Source organism: Saimiri boliviensis, chromosome 8, assembly GCF_048565385.1.
Source record: "Saimiri boliviensis isolate mSaiBol1 chromosome 8, mSaiBol1.pri, whole genome shotgun sequence".
Lineage (NCBI taxonomy): Eukaryota > Metazoa > Chordata > Mammalia > Primates > Cebidae > Saimiri > Saimiri boliviensis.
Genome location: NC_133456.1, coordinates 70,080,747 through 70,093,095, shown reverse-complemented (window position 1 = coordinate 70,093,095; position 12,349 = coordinate 70,080,747). Strand labels below are relative to the sequence as shown.

At 37.0% G+C, this 12,349-nt stretch overlaps 1 protein-coding gene across 1 annotated transcript in view; it reads right to left on the bottom strand.

Annotated features, from left to right (window-relative positions):
• Nucleotides 1–209: 209 nt before the first annotated feature.
• Nucleotides 210–12,349, bottom strand: part of LOC141585400 (uncharacterized) — a 304,583-nt gene continuing 292,443 nt past the window's right edge. The window contains exon 3 of the mRNA XM_074404593.1: nucleotides 210–2,520. The gene's annotated coding sequence lies outside the window, so the exon portion shown is untranslated. The remainder of the gene's footprint in view (nucleotides 2,521–12,349) is intronic.

Here is a 12,349-nt window from a genome sequence, read left to right as displayed (position 1 = left end):
ATCTGACCCTTCTCAGACTGTGGCCACCTGCAGGCTCCCAGTCTTCAGCGAACATAGCACAGTGCTCTTAGAGATGTTTGCTGAAACATACAGGAAAATGTCACTCCAGGTTCACTCCATGTTCCTTCTCATGCATAGGATATGGTCCAAACTTCTTAATAAATATGGTTATTGGAGCATTCCACTCTTTGATCTCAACCTATTTACGTTTTGTTTGTTTGTTTGTGTTTTGTTTTTTTTTTTTTTTTTGAAACAGAGTCTTACTCTGTTGCCCAGCTGGAGGACAGTGGTGCGATCTCGGCTCACTGCAACCTCCACCTCCGAACTCAAGTGATTCTCTTGCCTCAGCCTCTTGAGTAGCTGGGACTACAGGCACACGCCACCACATCCAGCTAATTTTTGTATTTTTAGTAGAGATGGGGTTTCACCATGTTGGCCAGGATATCTAAATCTCTTGACCTCGTGATCTGCCCGCCTCGGCCTCCCAAAGTGCTGGGATTACAGGTGTGAGCCACTATACCTGGCCATCAACCTACTTACCTTAAACTACTACCTACGACTCATTGCATCTTCATCTTAGGCTCACTGTTCCATAATATACTGACCTTTCTGCCCCTTGTTACATGCAGTCTGCCATCCTGGAATGGCTTTCCAGCCTCAATCTTCACCCTAGTCTTCAAAATCAATCTTGAATTCCATTCCATAAAACGTCTCTAGATCTAGCTATCAATTCAATAAATGTTTCATGAGAGCCTTTGCTGTATACCAAATACTAAGCTACATGTTGGAGATTTAATAAACATTTTTTTTCTTAAAAATCCTCTAGGTCAATAAGTGATGTTTCCAATATAACATAATAAGTACTATAATCAAAATATTACAGGGAGGGAAGAAAAATTTTGCCTGTGTGGAGGGAGGGCAGGTAATATTTGAGCAGGATCTCAAAGGATTAATATTAATTTTCCAGGTAAATAAAAAAAGAATAATGTTCCTGGTGGATGAAACTAATTATTCAAAGTGCACAGAAGCATAAAAATATGTGCATGACTGGGGAGGAAGAGAGTTTGGTACCACTGAAAAAAGGGTGGTATTAAAAATACTTAATCAGTATGGAATAACTACTGAGCAGTCAGAATCGACAATGGTTTTACTTACACATAACAACTGAATACTAGCCCAGAAGCAAAGTCAGGTGCCCTTGGCAAAAGCGGAGGGGCAGGACAGCACAGGTCAGTAACAGATGAGCAGGGCTAGGACAGGGATTTGAGCCCATTCCAGGAGGTAGAAGGGAAGAGGCAGTGAAAGCATTTAACAAGTAAAAGAAATCTTATCAGTTATATTTTAGAAAGATTAACCAGCCAACTGTATTAAAAATAACTTTGAAGGGAATGAAATAAAAGGCTAAGACCAACGTTGGATGATTGCAGCCGTCCAGGTGAGAGATGAAACGCAGCTGAACGGAACCTGCAGCTGCGGAGACAGAGATGCAAGATCACACTTAAGGTTTGTTTAGAAGACAACGCGTACAGGACTGGCGGATGGGTGGATGACGCATTTGAGGTCTCTAGTTTAGAAAACTGATGCACAGTGATGCCATCAAACTAAACAAAGAATACAAGAAGGAGAAATGCATTTGTCTATGTAGCATTTAAAATACCAAAGGAGCACAGTCAGAAATGCACAGAAGACAGCTATCAATAGGAGATTAGCATCCAGGAGAGATAAACCTCTGCAGCTATAAGTCATTATTGGTGGTAAAAATAAAGAATATAGATGGTTTCCTGAGGGTAAGAAAAAAGTATGAAATGGGAAAGGCCCATCTCATACTAAGAAATGAGAAGAAAAACAAATCTGTGTTTTGTCTTATACTGAAGCTATTAATCAACCTCAATTCTCTTCACTAGATCTTGAGTTCCAGCAGGGCAGAAATCACATCTTGCTCATCTTTGGATTCTCTTAAGAGTATTTGGCACCTAGTAAGTTTGTGTGCACGCGTGCGCGCGCGCACACACACACACACACACACACAGAGTATTTGCTGAGTTGCATTGAGCTTCAGCCTCATCCTAGAACATCTAAGGACTATATATGTGTGGACACACATGTATGCATGTATATATATGTATATTCATAAATATATGTATTTAATTATTAAGACATTTAGTTAAATTACTCTCCACAGCTGTATTACTGCATATGAAAACTGGTTCCTCAGTATACCTCCCAAATTCACCCACAACCTTTGAGTGCTTTTTTTCTGAATTAAACAGTCCAATCCATTTTCCATGGGCCATAAAGCCAGATACCTTATGAAGGTGGTTGCTGCTCTGTCAACAGCACAGTGGACACCATGACCATGAATAAGCTCCTGCAAGGTTTGTCTATAAAATGATTGTTCTCCCTCTACCTTTCATCTCTGTAGAGACTGCGACACTATGAAAAGATCTCACCTGCTCCGCCACTTCTTGGTGTAGTTGTGTACATGTCAGGTTGCTGCCCCGCTTGAATGTGTTTTCTCATCTGTAAAATTAGGATAACATGACCTACTTCTCAGAGTCAATAAGGAGAACTCAGCACAATTATGCAAGAAAAAGCACCACACTCATTGTTTACATAGTAGTCTTCATTTTTGGTTAGCATAAAACATCATTTTCTCTTTTGGATAAACTAGTAGGAAGGACAAAAAATATTTCCCAGAAAAGGAACTGGAAAGTATGAATTAATTCTCTCAAAAGTGAGTCTCACATTGAGAACGAACATTTGCAATAAAATTTATAATAATATGGCATAAAGTTTTTAAGTATGACAGAAAAAAGCATGAGTCTCCGTGTAAATAATCATTAAAGATAGCTCTTTTTAATTATCATTTTGACCAATTTGAGTATAATGGTGCTTTTTACCTCAGCAGAGACACAGGCTGGAACCAGATAATGTAAGGGTTTAGGTAAAATTAAACAAATCAATTGAAAGCCAAATGCAAAGCAATGTGCTAGATGCTAAGACAAAACTACAGTAAATCCTCCGCCTTCACCTAAACCACTCACAAAACTCTGGGCCCCAGGAGAAGCAACACGATTGTAGTGCAGTTTGGTGAATTTGGGGCCGGGGGGTAGGACTGGTGGTGGAGTGTTCGCCTTGATATCCTTATATTTCCTAACATCAATGAAAAAGTCAACTTACTTTTTCTGCTACTATATGAAAAAGCTGTAAAGAAAGTACGTAAACAGCCTGAGATCATTGAAACCCATGGACATTTGGTAAAACTCTAGAGTGTCTTAGTCATATTTAATTATTGGAGTAAGAAAGAGGTCGAGAACTTTAACATTAGAAGACAAGTTTAAAAAACAAGGTGCTGGTTTAAGTGATCAGCTCAGGAAAAGAAAGGACCAGACGGAGAGCTGCCAACAGAAGGACGTTAAGATGTCGTGAAGACAATGATGCACTTTTGCAGTGAAAAGATGTGGGTTCCAGTCCTACTTCTGATTTATCCTACAATTCAATTAGCCCTTTGGTTTCTTCAGTTTCTAGAATGGTGAAAATGCTAATAGTGATAGATCCGTTATAGGGTTTCCGTGAGGCTCCCATGAGATGAGGTACAGAGAGGTTCTTCGTGAGCTGTGAAGCATTATACCTGTGGGAACCTGGGTCACTGGCAGCAGCGCTGCAAGGGTTCCGACACGCTGCCGGCAGCGGACGTCCGCTTGCACCTTTGTTTGACTGGCAGAAATTAAAAACTGTCTATTACTTAAAGTAAGCTATTCATAAACAAGGCAATTTATTCAAGAGTACTAATTTCTTAGTTTTTCTTAACAGTGCTGCCATGACATCCTCAGTCCCGGCCAAGAGAAATACAGATCTATTTATGGCCCAAATGTAAAGTCAGGATTAATTATGAGAAGTGCTAGAGCTCTTAGGGAATATAAATGTGTTCTTTATAATGCTTAAATTTCTCCTTATGTGACGAATGTACATTGCAAAACATTTCTGCATTAGGTTATGAAAATATTAAAATACATTTATTATGCACCAATATACTTATCTATTTGTGTAAGTTTCCTTCCAGTCTTTTTTGGAAAAGTTTTATTATGACACATTTCTGATATCAATTAGGGAAAAAGAACAAATGATATACCAACTATCATGTATTTATTCCCAGTTCAGGAAGTACAATGTTACCACTCAAGTTGAAGGTCTCTGTGCATGCCTCCCAAATTTCACTATCTATCCCAATCCCCAAAACAAAGGTCAGAATTACTCTGGATTTCTTAATTATATATGTAGTAATAGCAATATACTACTTACGGTAAAGTTGTATTTCAAAATATTTTCATCAGAATTTACCTTTGCCTGCCCGCAAACTATCTGTTTATGAAAGTATTCTTAAAGCTTTTCTAGTTATTTTATTAATTAAGCTAAATAGAGAAGCTGGGCAATTAACTTAGACCACAGACTCATTAGTGCTCTGTAGAACTAGAATCACAATGGACAGAATAAGGGTTAGGAGGCAGGAAACGTGGTTTGAGCCTCAGCTCTGTTACTTACTAGCAGGGTGACCTTTGGCTGTGTCCAGGATTGTTACAATGAGCAAACCAGAAAATCTATGTGCAATTCTATAGCCCACTCTATAAATGTTGTTTATCATTAAGAGTAAAGACTCTTGCCGCTAAGCCTGAGATGACTGCCCCAACAAGTCTGGGACTCGATCCCCATCTGACTCAGACTACAAATAACAATCTGTCACCTGACAATAACGGCTGTTATTTACTATATCCTTAACATATGTTAACCCAAGTAATTTTCCAAAAAGCCCTATGGGTCAATACTATGATCCTCATTTTCCAAACAAGAAACCTCATTTCCACAGAGGTTAAATAACATGCCTAAAGTGGCACCATTAATAAGAAGCAACCAGAGATTCTAAAGCCCATGCTCCTTATACCTGGGCAATATTCCCTCCTGGATTTGGCCAAAGCTGCTTCCTTTGGCTTGACAATCCCTATGCAGTGTTTTTAGGGCACTACAATGCCAGCCTTCTTCCAAAAGCAAGAACCAGAACTCCTGATTTTCAATATTGCATCCCATGTTTACATGCAAGAGTTTAAAAATGAAACCTTTATTTTGTCATCGGTAACACATTTAGTAACCTTTATCAAATGAGAGAACTAAAACACGTTTTCTCATTTATTCATTTGAAAGGGAGGATCTTTAGAAATCATCTGGATTTCCTCCAGTTGTTTTCTTCTATAGAGTAGTTGAACATTTATTTCTTCCAGTTTTTTAGTTTTAGTTGTTGTGGTTGCTACTATTTTACCAGCCCAATTCTAAATTTCACCGTTTTGCAAAAGTGGAGACCTAGTCCCATAGCTGGTGACAAATCTGAGACTGGACCATTGGTCTTCTCCTGCTGAAGTCAGTGCCCTTCTGTCAATATCATGCTGCCTCTTGAAGAAATATAATAATCATTTTTACATTTAAAATACAATGTAGCATTTTGATCTGGTATTCATTGACACCATGGCATCACAGCCATGAGTCAATCTTAGAGTAAAACCCATGAACTTCTGACTTTTAAATAATAGAAACATTTACCAAAATGACTCATTTCCTGCTGGGGTTTAAAGGGAGGACAAAAAGATTTATTTCTTTTTCTCTTGTTTTATTCATTTTTTTTCAGTGCTCCTAAAGAGAAGGAAAAAAAGATTTGATTTTAAAAATTTTCCAAAACTAGGAAATAGCAATTCCAAAAAGTAAGTTAGTAATTTGGGGCTTAGAATAAATCTTTTAGAAAGGGTGTTTTAAGAGCTGAATTAGAAAATAATTAAGCTCCTTTCTCATTTACTGTAAAACAAATTCATGGGATTTTTCCTAAAAGTAAATACTTGGGCTGCATTTAATGTATGGAGAGAAGAGAAAGAAACACAGATAAACGTGACCTTCCTTGGTCTGTATCCATATTGTTCCCACTGCTCTTTGCACTTTCTCCTCGAAGACTACAGTCCTGAAAAGAATTATGCCCCATAAGGAGAGAAATGGCTCACCAGCAAGTGGCTGTGCTGTGTACTTGCAATGTCTAAGAAATCTTGGTTCAGTTCCACCAACAGTGACAGAAAAGGCATATGTGCAAAAACAGATGATTGCTAGAACAAAGGAGAAATGCAAAGGTAAACCTGTCAGATGCTACAGAACCATAGAAGAAGCGAATCTGCCCCTTCCTCTAGGCTTTTTACTCAGTTCTGAGGGATGCACGAGTGTCAGCCAGGCAAGAATACTAAGACGGCATTCCAGGCCAAAGAAACCCCCACTGTGTGCAGGAAACGAATAGCAATTTGGTGTTAGCAAATTGCCAAGCAGAAGATGAACAGTTCCCTAAGACAAGGCTTAAAGATGTAAGAGAGCCCTTTGAAGTCCTTGAGAACAACCTAAATCTGTATGAAGACAACAATTTCATTCCTTATAATAAGCAAGGACAATGATGAATTTCTCACATTTTAAATTTTAAGTTAAAGCCAATTCAAGTTCAACCCTACAGTGAAGTTAGTCTGACATTTGCATTCTAATACATTTCCTGGAGTGGGAGAAAGAGAATGCCTTTTGGTAAGAGGGACGGGACAGTTAGAGCTATGCTGCCTGCTTGTGACCATTCTCCGTTTTTTTCTGTTTTGATGTAGTGGTTCAAAGTTTGGGAACCCTCTGCTTTGAATTACCCTTTATGAACAGATTCAATCGTGCAGTGCAGAATAAACTGATTGCAGATCCAATACTAGCCTCTGGCTTGGCTCTTTCGGGACCGTTAAGTTTTGCAAGAGTAAATTGAGGGTGTAGAGTGGGAGGCAGCTGCCTCTGTGCACAACCTGCCATAATATAGTGATGCCAATGTCCAGGAACTAAAACATCTCAATGGAAACGATCGTATATAAATATGAATAATAAATAGTCTGTGTTCAAAACACAGGCTCAGTCGTTAATAGCAAATAAAATTAACCCAAAGGGAAATTATTCATTCTTCATTTAATGAGCAACTACAACATGTCATTCTGTGAAAGTTTCCATCAGGAAAAACAAAGTAGGGAGGTCCTCATAGTAGAGAATTTGACACAGGCCTAGGATAAGCCAACAGGAAGCTCCACTTCAAGGCAGAGACTACACGAACAATAACAGAAGTTCCAGCAAATTGCTATGAAGTTTCGGAGGCAAGGGAGATTAAATAAACTTAGAAAATTGCTCCAATTTCCATAGGAATAATAAATATGATCAAGAACAGAGAAAGAACTCAAGGATCACAATTTCCTCCCTGATTAGATTGCCCACTCCATTCCAAGAAGAATTTCAATTAGAAAGCCAGGTTTTATTATACACTCCAAAATGTGCACAAAATTTTGTTTGTTAAAATAGGCAGAAATTAAATTTCCAAAACCCAGAACCCCTCAGCTACTATTATTTAGGACTGAGGACAGCAAACAGGAATATCTCAGCTGAGCTCAACCGCTGTGAGGACCCATGGAGCAGAAGAGAGGATCGCCAAGGTAACCAGAGAGCCAAACGGAATTCCCCAAGTTGGACTTCAGCCAGGCTGTGCAGGCAATACCCATACTCTTTAGAAAATGTCACAGACTCTTTAATAACCACGGCAAATTTATTCCATATACATGTATTAGTGAGACATATCAGAACAACAATAAAATATTCTTGTTTTTCATACCCACAAATGAATACACAGCCACAGAAAACAAGGTAGAATATAAATCTCAGAAACATGATTATGAACTTTCTTAATGATAATATTCACTCTTGTTTCTAAATGTAATTTTTTTAATGTAAGAAGAGAGGCACAGTGCTATGTGTGCAACAGAATTCAATAGAATATTCAACAGAACAGAATTCAAATGAGGTGTCTTACATAACTGGTGGAGAATCATGCTAAATTCCTCACGTTGTTAGTTTAGTGTAAACATGGAAATACACTATTTACACTGGAAGCCTAATGGTATGTATTGTATGCCACAGCATATGTTATTACAGCACCAGGACAAAAAAAACTCGGTTCCTAATGTTTTACTTCAACTTTTTAAGTTGTAATATATAACAACACATATATGTGTGTGTGTGTATATACATATACACATGTATAGGTATATACAGGTACATATATATACCTATATATGTGCATATATGTATATATGTGTGTATATATACCTATATATGTATATATGTATATGTGTGTATATATACATTTTATATATATATATACCTATATATATACACATTAGAAACTGAGATTTTATATATATATATAAATATATATTTTATATATTTATATATATATATACACCTGTCTATAGATACATATATAGGTACATATATATGAATATATATATATACACACACCCCTATATATGTGTGTGTATATATATACCTATATAGGTATATATAGGTATATATATACACACACATATATAGGGGTGTGTGTATATATATATATACATATATGTATGTATATATAGGTATATATACATACATATATAGGTATATATATACACCTATATATTAAATATATATTTTATATATATGTATCTATACATACATATATAAGTGTGTATATATATGTATGTATATATATATATACCTGAGATTTTATATATATATACCTACACATGTATGTATATATAATATATATGTGTGTATATATATATATAATCTCAGTTCTTAATGTTTTACTTCAAATTTTTAGGTTATAATATATTATAACACATATATGTGTGTGTGTGCATATATGTGTATATATACATATATACATATACATATATGCATATATATACATATATATACCTGTATATACATATATATGGTGTATATATATATACACACACATATATATGTTATATATGTATATATATGGTATATATACACACACATATCTATATCTGTAATGTAAATACGTGAGTATATATGTGTGTGTATATATATATATATATATATATATATATTTACCATATACCTATATATATACACACACACATATAGTACAGATATTTTTCCATGGAATTAAATTTTTTATTTTGCCTTCTGGCTAACGTAAGTGATCTAGTTGTTGAATTAAATAATCCCATCCAACGAATATTTCATGAGTGCGTGCTATGTTCCAGGGACAGTCCTTGTTCTTGCAGGCTTGTAGGCTAGTTAATCACAGGAAAGAAAAACTCAGCGGACTTTCAAGAAGTTAGAAATGAATAACCACGAGATGCCTGAAGGGTGGAGGGAGACTACCAAAATGAAGCAAAACTAGAATGAATGCCAAGACCCAACACTGACCTGTTGTTATTCCATAAGCAATATTCTACTTGGGCAGATGATAATCACAATGCTTAATGAATATTTACTTTGTGCCAAGCAGTGTGCTAAGTGCACATCTTTTCTCTTACATTTTAATGGCACAAAACCTCCATACGGATCAGAGAGTGGATTCATATCTCATTCTAGGCCAGAGTGACGTCTTAGCACAGCCAGCTCAAGGATCAAGTCTCGGGGCCACTATTTACTAGCTCTGTTATCTTGGACAAGACATTACCTTCTGTGTAACTTAAGTTGCCCTATCTGGAAAATAGATGTAATTACATCTCTCTTTTAAAGTTAATAAGGTTAAGTGTGATAATGTTTATAAAGGGATTAACACAGTGCCTGAAAGACAGTAAGCAATACAAAACTGCAATGGCTATGATGCTTATGAATAACTTTTACTAATGGTATAATACTAAAACACCTGCTGTCATGAATCATCCTCAGGTACAAATGCCATCTTCATGCAGCTGGCTCTGGCCCTTCTTCCTCACTGCCTTCTTCTTCCTCACTGCCTCCTGCTCCCTGGCTGCCTCCAGGTAGCTGTCAAGCTGTCACGTCACCGAGACATTGGGAACAGGGAGCTGTCAGATCTCAAGCCTCTGCCCTACTCACTCCCTTCTTTCTTTGCAGGCCAGGAGATGATAGACTTGATTTTTTGTTGTATTTTGACTTTAAATTCATCATAAATTCCATTCTGGTAAAAAAAATTTTCACATATATCCTTGTGTTTCAAGTCCCTGTTTCTCTTTCCATTGCATCAAATCCCTGCTCATTTTCTTAGAAACATTTCTTGACCTCACTCTGTCAAGCCCTCCCCTTACACGTCACTGTGAGCCCAAAGACTAATACTAATCACCATCAACAAGCATTAGCATGAGAGCATGGTTAACAGAGCATTTGTATCAAGAAAAGGAAAACCATCACCATCTTTAAGCTTGATGTCACTAAGACCTTCATTTTTTTTTTTTTTTTTTTTTTTTTTTTGAGACGGAGTTTCGTTCTTGTTACCCAGGCTGGAGTGCAATGGCACAATCTCGGCTCACCACAACCTCCACCTCCTGAGTTCAAGCAATTCTCCTACCTCAGCCTCCTGAGTAGCTGGGATTACAGGCACGCGCCACCATGCCCAGCTAATTTTTGTATTTTTAGTAGAGAAAGGGTTTCACCATGTTGACCACGATGGTCTCGATCTCTTGACCTCGTGATCCACCCGTCTCGGCCTCCCAAAGTGCTGGGATTATAGGCTTGAGCCACCATGCCTGGCCTAGACCTTCATTCTTTTAAGGTCTTTCGAGTGCTCAGAAGACTCTGTTTTCTGCCCCATCTTTTTTTAGTTGATCCTTCTTTTCCTTAGACATAAGTGGCCAAGATAAATATGAAACTAACTCTAATTGCACTTTGTTCTGTTCTGGTTCTGTTTATTAGTGAAGAAGACAGTTGAAGCCTTGCAATATTTTGGCAATATTAACTCTAATAGAAGCTGGATTTTATTGGCATATTCGTAATAATGTTTCTATAGGGAAAAATATGCTCTGAATTCTAAACAAACAAGCAAATGTGTGTAACCAAAGTTTTAAAAAGCTGGGGTATTTCTATTATTTCAAGTACATTGCATGACACTAGAAAACATAAAGAAATGCTGATTTAGTAATCACACTGGTGAACTGCATACTTGTGCTGAATTGGGAATTTCCTTTAGACTCTTCATGGAGGATGAATTATACCATGTTGTCCTGATACTGTAGTCAATCTCACAGATTATGCAAACCTAATGTGATCTGTGGTGGTGAGTAGAAGACTGTGATACACTCCAGCCATTAGAAAAAGGGCTGGGAACACAATTTAGAACTACTCCTGCCAGGTTGCTAGCTCCCAGCGCACAGAAGGAGATGCACCCCTTTACTGCCCTTGTATAGCAGCTGACTTTTTCATTGCTAACCTCTGGGTTTCAAGGTGACATATTACATGGGCTTCAATACTTAAGTAAAGAAACAATGTTTGGCTCAAAAGCCAATAACCTTTTACAAACCACAGACCTTTCTACTGGAATAGCCTGCCAGGGTTCTCGGTGCCAGTGAGATAACAGAAGATGCATTTTGGTTGCTGTTGTTGCCAGCAGGTTTATGTCCTAGGAGGACAGTCCTGTGAGAGAATCAGCTTGGATATTCCATCACCAGAATACGGTCAATGACAGATAGTCTGTATTTACATTTACATATAATTGTTTCCATTTTAAAAACTTGCCAGACACTGACACAACTGATCATTTAGAATAAGTTATGCTTGCATGTGAAGCATTATTTTTCTAGACTGTAAATAAAACAGTGTTTTCTTTTCCACTTCCTAATTAGGCAATTGTCTGATCGCTTCTTAAAAGGCTTCAATCACTTACGTTCTTAAAAGAATGCCATATAGACAACACTTATGATTATAAAGGGCAGTAAACATATAGACTTGGCCTATTTTTTAATCTTTTTAATGCTTAGTAATAACGAAGTTTCATGTTTCAATTCCATTCAAAACCCCTATAAAATTTAGGTTCAAATTAGAAAACAAAAAATATGGATCCCTCAGAGCAGATTCAGTATTGTGACTCCAGCAGGTATAAAAAATAAATACTTGATGTTAATTTCATTTGCAAATGATACAAACTTGGAATCAGGCAAAATAACAATGGATTCCAAATATCAAAGCTTATATCAAAGCTTATATCCAGCCCTTTTAGAAACAATTACATTATAGGCCTTCTCACTGGTTTCCTTTTGTAAACAGTAGTCAAAGTTTTCTTGGCAGTGACACTACTGTAAAACCGCACCCTCAACTGGCGATGGTTCCACCGTACCATCCTTAAAATGTTGGTGAGCTAGCTTATCTTTCAACGTTAGCAATTCACTCAGATCGAGGAGACCCAAGATAATTTTGAAACAAATAGTGACATTAAAAGATCTAGAGCTCTTCCCCAGAGGTTTCAAAATATGCTCATTTTTTGTGTGTTTTTGTGAAATGACTCCAA